This window comes from Erinaceus europaeus, chromosome 2 (genome assembly GCF_950295315.1).
Source record: "Erinaceus europaeus chromosome 2, mEriEur2.1, whole genome shotgun sequence".
NCBI classification, from domain to species: domain Eukaryota; kingdom Metazoa; phylum Chordata; class Mammalia; order Eulipotyphla; family Erinaceidae; genus Erinaceus; species Erinaceus europaeus.
Window position 1 is genome coordinate 161278759 of NC_080163.1, and position 13674 is coordinate 161292432.

Below are 13674 nucleotides of genomic sequence, written 5' to 3' on the forward strand. Positions count from 1 at the left end.
ACTTCACTCCTGTGAAAATGTCATACATCAGAAAGGATAGTAACAACAAATGGTGGAGATGCTGTGGGGAGAGGGTGGAGTAATTAAAATGGGAAAGTAAATGGTCCAACCTCTATGGAGAGCAGTCTGAGTTTGGAAAACTCTGTCTGAGTCTGGAGAACTCTCAGAAGGCTATGCATGGGCCTGCCCTAATATCTGGCAATTCCTCTCCTGAGGATACATGCTAAGGAATCAAACACACCCATCCAAAGAAGTTTATGTATACTTATGTTTATATTAGCACAAATTTTTAAAAACTTATTTTATAATATTTATTTATTTATTTGATAGAGACAGTCAGAAATCAAGAGGGAATGGTGTGATGCTGGGCTAGCTTCGACGGAGAGAGAGAGACGAGGAACTCCTGGCGGCGTGGTAATACAATTCTTTATTGATGTGGACGTCCCAGAGTTAGGTGTGAGCACAGCGGGTTTAGGCCACGTAGAGCTAGCAAAATGGCAGCCTCCGCTATACATGCCAGTCCTTCTCCAGGTCAGGACACAGAAGAGAAAAGGGGTGAAATCGGAACAGCAGTAAGTTTTATAGGGTAAAAACAGAAGTGACAAGTCGGGGATGGGATTGGCTAGGAAAGGGGGTGGAGAGAGGCAAAAGGCATGCTGGGAAGGTGGAAGCATCCTTAGCAACTGTGGGATGGTTTTAAGTGAATTAGCAGTACCCTGAGGGGATGATATGGTGGGGATCTTTCAGGCAAAACAATGATTATGTAAATGGACCATAGTGTCAGCAATGGAGCAGAGCAGGGGGCTTGGGGGGGTGGGGGGAGGCTGGCTTTAAGGTGATGGGGGAGAGAGATAGATAGGCACCTGCAATACTGACTCACCATTCTCAGAGCTTTCCCTCGGCAGGTGTGGACTGGGAGCTCAAACTGTGGTCCTTGCACATTATAGCACATGCAGTCAACCAGGTGTGTCACTACGCAGTCCCATGGTAGCATCATTTGTGATAGTCAAAACTTGGAAATAACCTAGGTGTCCAACAACAGATAAGTGGCTGAGAAAGTTGTGGTATACATACATACACAATGGAGTACTACTCAGCTACTAAGAAAGATGAAGTCACCTTCTTTACCTCATCTTGGATGGAGCTTCAAGGAGTCCTGTTAAGTGGTATCAGATAGAAAAATAAAGATGAATATGAGACTGTTCACTCATGGTCAGAAGTCAGTAAATAAGAACAGAAAGGGGAAACACAAAGTAGAACTTGGAGGGGTTTGGTGTATTGAAGCAAATTAATGGACTGGGGGGGAGGAGTAGCTTTCAGCTCTTGGTGCTAGATGGTGGAGGAGGGCCTAGGTTGGGGTTGGTAAAGTTTTGCAGAAAACTGAGAAGTTTTACACATGTATCAACAGTATATTTACTGTAAACCATTAATCCTCCCAATTGGAAAAAAAAAGGTTATATTCATAATGGAAAAACTAACAGTTTGGGATGTCCTTTTGAAGGCTGAAAAGATTCTGTGACCTTCAGATATCATAGAAAATAAAGATATTCAATTATCAAGGAACTCATAACAAAGAGCTTGAACATTATGATGAAAAATCTCCAGAATCAAAAATTGTTGATAGGAAAGTTCCAATTAAAAGGCAGACTTTAATGTATAACCGAGAAAAAACAACAGGTTTTGGAAAAAGCAAATTGGAAAGTAGCAAGGAAAAGAACTTTCTTAAACATGACCAAATAAATCAAGTAGGCAGACAAGAATTACTGTTACATATGGAAACTGGGAAAAGTTTTCTCTTCTCAATATTCAACTGATTTCCACAAAATGCATCCTACTGAAGGATGAAATACTCTACTAAAACAGAAAGGGATTTTAAAAAAAATTTATTTAAGAAAGGAGACATTAACAAAACCGTAGGGTATGAGGGGTACAGCTCCACACAATTCCCACAACCCGATCTCCATGTCCCATCCCCTCCCCTGATAGCTTTCCCATTCTCTATCCCTCTGGGAGCATGGACCCAGGGTCATTGTGGGTTGCTGAAGGCGGAAGGTCTGACTTCTGTAATTGCTTCCCTGCTGAACATGGGCGTTGACTGGTTGATCCATACTCCCAGTCTGTCTCTCTCTTTCCCTAGTAGGGTGGGTATCTGGGGAAGCGGAGCTCCAGGACACATTGGTGGGGTCATCAATCCAAGAAAGTCTGGTTAGCATCACGCTGGCATCTGGAACCTGGTGGCTGAAAAGAGAGTTAACATACAAAGCCAAACAAACTGTTGAACAATCATGGACCTAAAGGCTGGAATAGTGCAGATGAAGCCTGAAAGCAGAAGTACACAAGAGTCTGCAGGGAGTACCCCCCCAACAGAAGGGATTTTTAACTTCTTGTGAAAGGCAGGGTAAATGTCAAAAGTTGAATTGAAGTTTTATTTTTACTCTATTTTATTTCAGATTAATTTGTTCTTATGTACCAGTGATTATATAGTACTTTATGTGCATAATACAGACAGTATTTGAAGGATTAAATGAACAATACCCAATCTAATCTACATGGCATCTTGAGAAGGTATAGTTATTACTCCATTTACATATGAAAAACTTAAGTTCGGAGAGACTGAAAGACTTTTCCAGGGTCACACAGTTGGTAAGAAGTGGAGTTGTAGGGTTACCAAAATAAATCACCTGGATAGTACATTACTTTCTTTTTTATTGTTACTGTAGTTATTACTGTTGTTGTTATTGATGTCCTTGTTAGATAAGACAGAGAAATGGAGAGAAGGAGAAGACAGAGAGGGAGAGAGGGAGATAGACACCTGTAGACCGCCTATGAAGCGACTCCCCTGCATGTGGGGAGCCGGGGGCTCGAACCGGGATCCTTACGCAGGTCCTTGCACATCGTGCCACCTGTGCTTAACCTGCTGCGCTACTGCCCAACTCCTGATTTTGTACTGTTAGCAAGGTACCATCCCCAGCCCCACTCCCTCTTATTTATTCCTTTTTGTTGCCCTTGTTTTATTGTTGTAGTTATTATTGTTGTTGTTGATGTTGGATATAACAGAGAGAAATGGAGAGAGGAGAGGAAGACAGAGAGGGGGAGAAAAAGACACCTGTAGACTGGCTTCACCGCTTGTGAAGCGACTCCCCTGCAGGTGGGGAGCCAGGGCTCAAACCAGTATCCTTACGCTGGTCCTTGAGCTTTGTGCCACGTGCGTTTAACCCGCTGTGCTTCTGCCCCTGGATAGTACACTGTCTTACCTTATGCATGACCCAGATTCAAATCTGGCTACCATTGCACTAAAGGAAAACTTTGGTTCTGTGGCCTCATTCACTCTCTCACTTTATTATTATTTTTAAAATTATCTTTATTTATCTATTGGTTAGAGACAACCAGAAATGTAGAGGGACAGGGGAAGTAGAGAGGGAGAGAAACAGACACAAGACACCTGCAACGCTGCTTTACCACTTGCAGAGCTTTCCCCCTGCAGATGGGGATCAGGGGTTTGAACCTGGGCCCTTGTACAATGCAACATGTGCACTCAACCAGGTGTGTCACCACCTACACCCTCATTCTCTCTTTCTCAGCCTTTCTGTCTTTATCTAGAAGAAGAAAAAGAAGTGGAATTGTATGCAGGTAGTCAGGCTCCACAGCATTTTAGGTCACTATTCTATAAGTTAAAAACTGATTAATACATATCAATATATTACACAAATTATGAATTAACTATTCATAAGTGACACATTTGGATTATATCACTCAAATTTCTCTGGTTCTTATTCCTTGACAGATTTAAATAAACACACAATATGCTTCTACATACTTTCAAAAACAAAGAATCTAGGGAAAATGCTTAGCCTTAAAATATGTTCATTTGTCTAGTATGGACTGCTCCACTCTCTGATTGCAGTGTGAGACTACTCTGCCACTCAAGGAAGAATGGTCCTGAAATGTATGCAGCCTAGAATGTTCCCAGCTGTGAACATGGGCTATGAGTTCAGTCTGACAGGGATTTAGAGGTTATACAGTCTCCCATCCTAAAAATAGGCCCCAACACCAGATTAATGTTGTAATTGTCAATTGTATTTGCATATTTTCTTCAAGTTTGGGAGCTACTCTCTGCCCTAATTTTGCTTTCTAACCCTATTCTCAACTCTGACACCATCTTCCCAAACAATATTTCTAGTCCACCTCCATATTAGCTATCAAGCTCAAGCAAAGATTACTAAAAGTCATAGGCCCCTAGGAACATACCTAAAACAGACTTCCTAGGTTATTTCTACTCTAATGTCCCTATTTTTATCTGCTCTATTGCTACTTTTTGGTTCCTCTTCATCATTTTTTCCTGCTTCATATATTAGCTGCCTTTCAGCCACTGAGTTGCAGACGCTACTATATTCCATCCCAAACTCCCTGAGCAGATGACCTCACCAATGTGTCCTGAAACCTTCTGGAGAACCTCCTTCTCCAGAGCCCTACCTCACCAGGGAAAGACAGAAACAGAGTGGGAGTATGGCTGCCAACATCCATGTCCAGTGGAGAAGCAATTATAGAATCCAGAATTTCCACCTTCTACATCCCAAGAAAAGTGTTGTGGTTTTTTTTTGTCCATACTCCCAGAGGGGTGATAGGGGAAGATTATCAGAGGGCTCTCAACCCCAGTTCCACCAGGACCTGAATTGTCTATAATTAAGAATTTTGGTTTTATACCATCACTGAAAGTGAGGGGGAAACTGGAAAACACCAGAGGAATTCAGGCATTGTTTTTCTTATCTGAGAAAGAAGAGGAAAAAAATGGAAGAATGCTTAAAAGTAATAATAGATATAGGTATAATTTTAAAAGTAACTGAAGGAAGGACCATTGAATAACAGACAAAAAAATAGATGTATAAATATAGATAGATAGTGATAGATATAAAGTCAACCAGTATCCGTGACCTTGGGAGAACTACTTAAGTTTCCAATGGAGGAGATAAGACACAGAACTCTGGTGGTGGGAACAGTGCATAATTATATCCCTATAATCCTATAAATCAATATTAAATAACTAATAAAAATTGAGAATAAAGAAGTTGAGACTGTTAAAAATAAAACGTATCTATTTGTCTTCATAATTATCATTAAACTTTAAGAATTTGTTGGAGTGTTAAGATTACACAAAAATAAAACAAGAGAATAGAAGGACTGGAAAAATGCACTTTTTGGCTCTTCTATAATAGCTTTCACTGTGAGATCAGATTAGACATCAGCCAAGATAAATGGCCAAGAATAAAAATCCCCCCAAGTGTTGCAGACACATTTTACCAGAACAATGTGTGACAGCATTTTAAAGAAGTGTTTCCTGCTACAAAGACAGAAGTAGGTGCTAATGTTAACATTCCCAAAAAAGTTTAAGCCCCAAAGAAAAATTTCCTGAAGGATACACTGCATTTCCCTACAAAGGTTTTACTTAAAGGCATCCTTATCTTCACTTTTGTGTCCTTATATTTGGGAACCTATCAATACGAGTATTATCTGTTCACTCATTCATTCAAGAAACAGTTCAGAGCTCCAATTTAGCTCTGAGACAATCCCAAAATGAGTGACACAGTTTATACTTCTCAAGAAGACTATTTAGAGATTAAGGATCTGAATACAGAGTTACAGAGTCATGAAACTATATTAATAGATACTCCAATGCTGCAAGTAACAACATATTTCTAAAAATGCAGGCTGTACTTCTGTTTCAGTATGGTGGAATGAATGCATGCCTTGTTTCCTCTTGATTGAGTCCCCACTAAAATGGGAATAAAAATGTTAACTTTTCACTTCTAGGCAAAAATGAAGTAACAAAAATCTGATTTAACACTCTAGAAAAAAAATCAAAATTCCTTCATACGGAAAAATATATGAAACAACGGAAGACAAGACACTGACACAAGTACACAAAACCCAGCATTTTTTGAGAGCAAAGAAACAAGCAAGGTGGTTTCTGGGATCTCCTGAAGTTACTGTCATGAGGGAGGTTCTTGTTACAGCATGAAGAGGGCAAACCCAAGCGAAATTTAGTGGGCGAAGTTTAGTGCTGGAGGATACCCAGGAAGCCAGAGTCTAGAGAGAAGAGTGCTGAGGAGCTGTGCACAGGAAGGAGTTCAAAGATCTAAAGAGTGTTCTTCTTGAATACTTAGCCAAGTTATGAACAGTATATATAGAAGAAGAGTGCCCCAGCAAGGGGCGAGACCAGCCTAAGGACTAGGACAAAGCCTACTGCTCACACAGACCTAAGAGTTGTGACTGTTACCACCAGTCCACCTAGAAAACCTCAAGATTCCAAGGACCTTGAGAATCAAAGTTTTTTTTTTTTTTTAAGAGAAAACTCTTTATTCTTATAGTAAAGACAAACAACAGCCAAAGCAAGCTAGTAAACTGAAATATTTCTATATTTGCTGATAAAATATCAGTAGGTTCTATCAAAGTTTTGAAGCATATTACAGCAGCTGGGGGAAATAGCTCAACTTAGAGAGCATGATTCTTGGCATCCCTGAGGTTCCCACTTTGATCCTCAGCACTGACTGTATGGGAGTGGTTCTATGGCATCCATCCATCTATCTATCTATCTATCTATCTATCTATCTATCTATCTATCTATCTTTCCTCTTTCTCTCTCAAATCTATTCCATATTAAATAAATAAAATATGTCTTTCAATAAGAGACCATATTATAGTATCTAAAATTAAAATTGTACTGGGTGAGACAAATGGTAGACTAAAGACCTTAGAAGAAAAATGGATGAACTTGAAGACATGACAAAAGGAAACATCCAGAATGAAAGACCAAGAGAAAGAATTTTCTGAAATTATCAGAGCATTAGACTTTAGCACAGCCATTTGCTATCTCTCCTTCCTTCCTCCCTCCCTTCCTTCCTTCCTTCCTTCCTTCCTTCCTTCCTTCCTTCCTTCCTTCCTTCTTTCTTTCTGGAAGGTGTTCTTGTCCTCACTGACTTTAAGAAAGCTAATTATGAGATACCCTGCTGTCTCTTCAGGTTTCTTGTGCTTAGGGGCTCCTGGATCTGTAGTTGTACTTTTGTTTTTTAAATCAAGTTGGGAGATATTTTTATTCACTATCAGATTTCTGTGCCCCCTTCCTCTCCACTGGAAACTGTAGTAGTTCTTCAAAGGTCAGTTATTAGTTGACTATTATTTCTATATCTATATATATTTCTATCTATATATATATTTGCCCATTTTCCCTATGGGATTGCCTTTTCTTTCTTTCTAAGTCACACCTACACCTATTACTACTTCTGAAAGTCCCTCCCTTTTTCCTCTTCTCTTCCTGAGTCCTGATGGAATTTGGGTTCATAGCCCTCTAATCATCTTCCCCTAACATTTCTCCCCCTCTGGGAATATGGGCATAAAACTCCTTTTGGGGTGCAGAAGGTGGGAGTTCTGGATTCTATTATTGTCTCTCTTCTGGACATGGGTGTTGACAGGTTGATCCATACCCCGAGCCAGTTTCTGTCTTTCCCTAGTGGGGTAGGGCTCTGGAAAAGTGAGGTTCCAGAACACATTGGTGAGGTAATTTCTCTATGGAGGTAAGGATAGAATCGTTAGTGTCTGCAACTTGGTGGCTGAAAGGTGGTAAGATACAAACAGGACAAAATAATTAATAAACAAGAATCAAAAAGTAGGAAGATGATAAGCAAAAAGAGCAGATGATAAGCCAGAATTTTATATGTATTTTCTCAATAATGGACAAAGTAGAGACACACAGTAGTTTCGTCCTTTGTGACTAAGTGGTATGGGAATTTCCACATGCAGTTTTGACCTTCAGAGATGGAGAAGTGAAAAGGGGATGCTGTTACCGTTCCTTTTACTACAGAGATCTTTTCAGCTATTATGTGCTGATGGCTACAGCCCCTGGGTCTGGAGACAAAATGGTCTTCAGGAGGATGTTTGGCATTCTGGTGATTGCCCAGAGCAAGAATCAGGCAGGAGAACTCAGACTGTTAGTTACTTTAATGAAGTTTCTTTACAAAATTCTCAAATTCAGAAACACTTTCTCTTGAGGGTAACAAAATAAAGCACCACAAAAACAAAAGTCTGCACAGTTAATAACATTTAGTCAGGCAATACTAAAGTCAGAGAATTCATGTGCAAAATAAGAGATCATGCTAGACTGGCCACCTTTGTGCCTTCCCAGGTGAAAATTCACATATCTAAGAACCCACTCTTCACCATCTAGAGTGTATTCAAGGAAAATATTTCAAAAATTATTAGTCCTCTTCTTCAAATTAGTATTTGGTAGCAGACAACACTAAAAGTTGAAATCACTTATGTGTACTTAGTGTGTTCAAGGACTTTATATAGTTCCTTATTCCTTGCGGTAACTTTAAAAAGTAGATTCTGATTTTTGTATATATATATGTATGGGGAAATTGTGACACAACTTGATTAAGCTACTAGCTCAAAGATATACAAATTTAAAGTAGTGTTGTCAGGATTTGAACTCCAGAAACTATAGACTTAACTACTACATTAAATAGTACATATTGCTACTGTAGCCTGATGTGATAAAATTTCTGTATTACTACTATGCATACACTAGTGGTTTAGCATATATAGTTATGAAGTTATACAGTTGAATTCCCACTCAGATTTTAGAAAATGAATAGATGGGGTCTAGCAGTGGCATACCTGGTTAAGCACACACATTGTCACACCAAGGACCCAGGCTCATATCCTCACTCCTCACCTGCAGGGTGAAGTATGTCTCCTTACTCTTCATGAGATGAAGTATGTCTCCAGGCATCTCTCTTTCTGTCTCCCTTTCTATCTCCTTCTCCCCCTCTAAATTTCTCTCTGTCCTATCAAATAAAATAGAGGAAAAAAGAAAAATATATCCTCTGGTATGGTAGATATGTAGTGCAGGTACTGAGCCCCAATGATAATCCTGATGGTGAAAATAAAATAAGTCAATAGACTTAAATTCTCAGTAGTTTTTGGTTTACAGAAAAATTGATCTAAAGCACAGGGTTCCATATACCCTGCCACTTATCACCCAGTGGCAGTGCCTTTCACTAACATCTCATATTAATTTGGTATATTTATTATAGTTGACAAGCCATTATTGATACATTAAATAAACCTCATAGTTTACACTAACTTTTACTTCATGTTGTCTATTCTATGAACTTTGACAAATGTAGAGTGACATGTATTTTCCTTTACAGCATCACATGGTACAGTTTCACTGCCCTAAATAACCCCCAGTCCTCAAGTATGCATCCCTTTTTCCTCCCTACCACCTGGAAACCACTGGTCTTTTTATTGTCTTCATGGTTTTACCTTTTTCAGAATGGCATATAGTTGGAGTCATGCACTATGTACCATTTCACATTGACTACTTTCATTTAGCAATGTGCACCTCAGGCAGGATCCTGCCCGTGTTAATATGACTTGGAATCTCATTTATTTTCGTTGATGAAGAATATTCTATTGTATTTACTAATATCACAGTATGTTTACCTATTCACTGCTGAGGGATATTTCAGTTGATCCCACATTTTAACAATTGTTAATAAGGCATCTAGAAATATTTTTCAACTATATTTTATTTGGTTATAGTGAGATACAAAGAGAAAGAGAGAAAGAGAGAGAGAAAGATGTGAGAACACTGCTCAGCTCTGGCTTACAGTGGTGCTGGGATTTTGAAAGCTCAGGCATGAAAGTCTTATTGCATAATCATTATGCTATCTCTCCCATCCATCTCTAGAAATATTTATGTACAAGTGCTTATGCAGACACAAGTTTTTGACTCATTTTAACACCTCATTTCATTTCACAGTACTTAAGCTGAACATAATTTTAAATAAGTTAAAGATCTTTTCAGAATACGGAAGCTAAAGGAATTTATTACTAGTAGACTGAACTATAAGAAATGTTCAAGGAGATCCTTTAAGCAGAAGAAAACTAATATCAGAGGAAAATAAGAAGACCCAAAAGAGTGAGAGTCTTGAAAATGTATACATGTATAAACTTTTCTAATTTAAAAAATCTCTTTAAAAAATAACTTCACACAGAAATGTAACAAAGTTGTTAGTGATAACATGTTTTAATAATTTTATTACACATATATAACAGTGCTGTTAACACAACACAAAATTATTAATGTGAAAATTTTAATATGTGAAGAGGTGAATATATGGCAATAATTGAAACAAAAGGTTTGGAATATAGAAACAAAAAATAAATTAAAGGGAATATTGTGAAGATATTTATGTCAATAATTTGACAACTTAGCTAAAATAGTTTCCTTGAATGACACAAATTACTGAAATTCATTCAAGGAGAAATAGACAAACTAATATCTCTACATCTACTAACAAAACTTTTTAATAAAAATGTCTTCCCACTAAGAAAACTACAAGTGAAATGATTTCACTAGTGAATCATAACAAATATTAGAGAAGAAATAATATCAGTTCTACACAACCTTGTCAGGAAATTAGAAATAAGGACAAATACTTTCCAATTTGTTCTGAGGTCAACACTCCCTTAATTTCAAAACTGGATAAGAACATTGAATGTGAAATAAACACTGCCATTTTTATATACTTAGAAAAATTCTAAACAATAAAGTTCAAGTAAATCAAATCCAACAATATAAAAACAACACCTATCATTACACAGTAGAGATTATCCCAAAATGCAAAGTTGGGTTATCATTAGAAAATCACTTTAAGGGCTGGGTGGTGGTGCACCTGGCTGAGCGCACATATTATAGTGCTCAAGGACCCAGGTTTGAGCCCCTGGAGCCCATCTGCAGGGGGAAAGTTTCATGAATGGGAAAGCAGTGTTGCAGGTGTTTCTCTGTCTCTATCTATCTATCACCCCCTTCCCTCTCAATTTCTGATGGTCTAAATCCAATAAATAAATAAAGGTAATAAATTTTTAAATCATTTAAATTAAATCACTATAGTATAAAGCTATAAAGAAAAGAGTGATCATCTTGATGGATAAAGAAAATACTTTGACAAAAACTGAATACATATTCTGGATAAAAATTCTCAATAATGTAGGAATTAGAAGGGTCTACTCCAATAGGATGAAGCGTGTCTACAACAAATATATACCAACTTAGGCTTAATGGGGAAAGACTGAATGCATCCCACTAAAATCAGAAGAAAACAAAGATATTGGTACTTGCCATCCAATTAAGTCATGTCCAGGAATTTCTAATCAATGGAGCAGGTAAAAAGAAATAATAAAAAGAGGAGAAGAATAAAAAGCCAGGTTTAAATGAGGAGGAAGCAAAATTCACTTTGCTTGCAAGTGACATAAGTGTTTATGTAGAAAATCCAAGAGAATTTATTTTGATCTTTTAATATTACTGTAATTAATGACTTAGTTTTTAGCAAGGTTGTAGAAAGATAAAAGATTATTGTGCAAACATTAGTTGTTTATTATTATGCTAACAATAATCAAATACTGAAGACTTTTAAAAATATACTGTTTTATTTTAATGAGAAACAAAAGAAGAGAGAGAAACTGGAGCACTGCTCAGCTCTGACTTATTGGTACTAGGGATTAAATCTGGGACTTGAGAACCTCAGGCATGAGAGTCTTTTGCATAACTGTTATGCTATCTCCCCAGTTTGATACTGAACAATAATATTATTTTAATAATTTTATTTCTTATTAATAGTTACAAGATTATAGTGTATAGTTCCACACCACACCCACTATCAAAGTTACATATCCTCACCCTCCCAATTCCAAAAAAGATAACCATCATAGTTCTCACAAGTTTTACAAATAGTTTGCTAGCTTCTTTTTTGTTTAAATTTTTTATTTTTGGCAATTTCATGTAAATCAGATCTCTAGACTCCACATATGAATGAAACTATCTGTAGTTGTCTTTCATTTCTTTATTTATTTCACTAAGCAAAATCACCTCCAGTTGCATCTGTTTTGTACCAAAGAACACAATATAGGACTTCCGGAGGTAGCACTATGGAGCAGTAGCAACAGTGTTTCTCTCCTCTTCTCTCCAGGTCAACTAGCAATGCCAAAGATCAACTGGGACCGCAACAAGATATGACTAGAATGACTTCAGAAACCTACCAAATCACCGGTGAGTGAAAACATGAGTGCCTTGTGGACAGAGAGGAGTCTAAGGAGAGATTGAGCAGCTGGTAACAGTCCTGCAGTTTACCAGTTGAGGCACCACCTTCAGTCTGTTTTGCCAACAAAAAGACTGCTGAAGGGAAGAGAGGACTCCCCTAAGACTCACCAAATACAACTGTGAGTCTCCTTTGCTACTGCCCTCAGAGGCTGGAGCAGCAGGGGGGATGCCCTGAGATGACATTGGCGGATAGAGAAGTTAGAAGAAACTCAGGAGAAGATCTACACCTCGGTGGCGTACCAGTGGGGCTCTCTGGTGGAAGGCTTTCCACATTGTTCTGATGAGAACATGGTGAATAACTGCCTCAGAACCTACAGACTATAAACGGAACTTGTTTAGAAACTCACAGGGCCCAGCAGTGCTGCCCAGCTTGGCAGAGAAGCTGAATTGAGCTTGGAGCTTTGGATCCTTGGGGTGTGAAAGTCTCTTGGCATAACCACTGTATTATCTCTCCCCCACCCTGCTTTATCTCTTGGTCAGGAGTCAGTGATTAAGCTAAAAAGCCTACTTATAGTTTAAAAGCCCTCAGGCTCCCATAGCCTACAGGGAAGAAAAAGAAGAAAAGAAGCTTTTAACAGCCTCTGTGCTCCAACTCAGGGATTGAAATAATATTGAAACAACTGTTAATTTACACAACTGTGACCTCTTTAAATACCTTACTTAGATGCAAGTTAATCCAGGTAAGAGTGATCAGTAATTTGAAAAGTACTAAGAGAGGGGCCTCATAACATACTATATAGAATGGTTACACTAACAAGAAAAAAATATTAGAGAAATGAAGCAGGATAAAATTCCAGATAAAAGCACCACTAAGATTGAAGTACAGAATAATGAGGCCAAAATCCAAACACTAGTTAAGGAAATAATCAGAGGAGTGAGTAAAGAGTTTGAAAGAATTGTCATCAGAAATGCAGAAACAACAAATGAGCCTCTGGAAGAAAACATTAATTATCTCAAGGTTATTAGAGAGCTGATAGTTGAAATAGCTGAATTAAGAACACAACTAGCTGAACAAAGTAAAACAGTATCAGAACAGGGTAACAAAACAGATGAACTCCAGAAAACAGCACAGGGGAGAGAAAACAGAATAAATGAGGCTGAAAACAGAATTAGCAAGATCAAGGACAAATTAGAAATAACTAAAAAAGAAGTAAGAGATCTCAAAAAGAGATTAAGAGATACTGAAAACAACAACAGAGAACTATGGGATGACTTCAAAAGAAATAATATACACATTATTGGCTTACCAGAGGAAGAAAGAGAGGGAGGGGAAGAAAGCAGAGGAAGAGGGGAAGAAAGCATTCTTAAGAACATAATAGCTGAGAACTTCTCTAGTCTAGACAACATCAAAGACATAAAGGTTCAAGAAGCCCAGAGGGTCCCAAACAGAATTAACCCAGACTTAAAGACACTAAGACACATCATATTTAGAATGAACAGGAATAAGGATAAAGAAAGGATCCTGAAGGCTGCAAGAGAAAAACAAAGTCATCTACAGAGGAAAACCCATAAGA

The 13674-nt window shown here is 38.0% G+C and overlaps 1 protein-coding gene across 1 annotated transcript in view; it reads right to left on the minus strand.

Moving 5' to 3' along the window:
* Positions 1-13674, minus strand: part of C2H16orf78 (chromosome 2 C16orf78 homolog) — a 164132-nt gene that overhangs the window by 89015 nt on the left and 61443 nt on the right. The window lies entirely within an intron of this gene.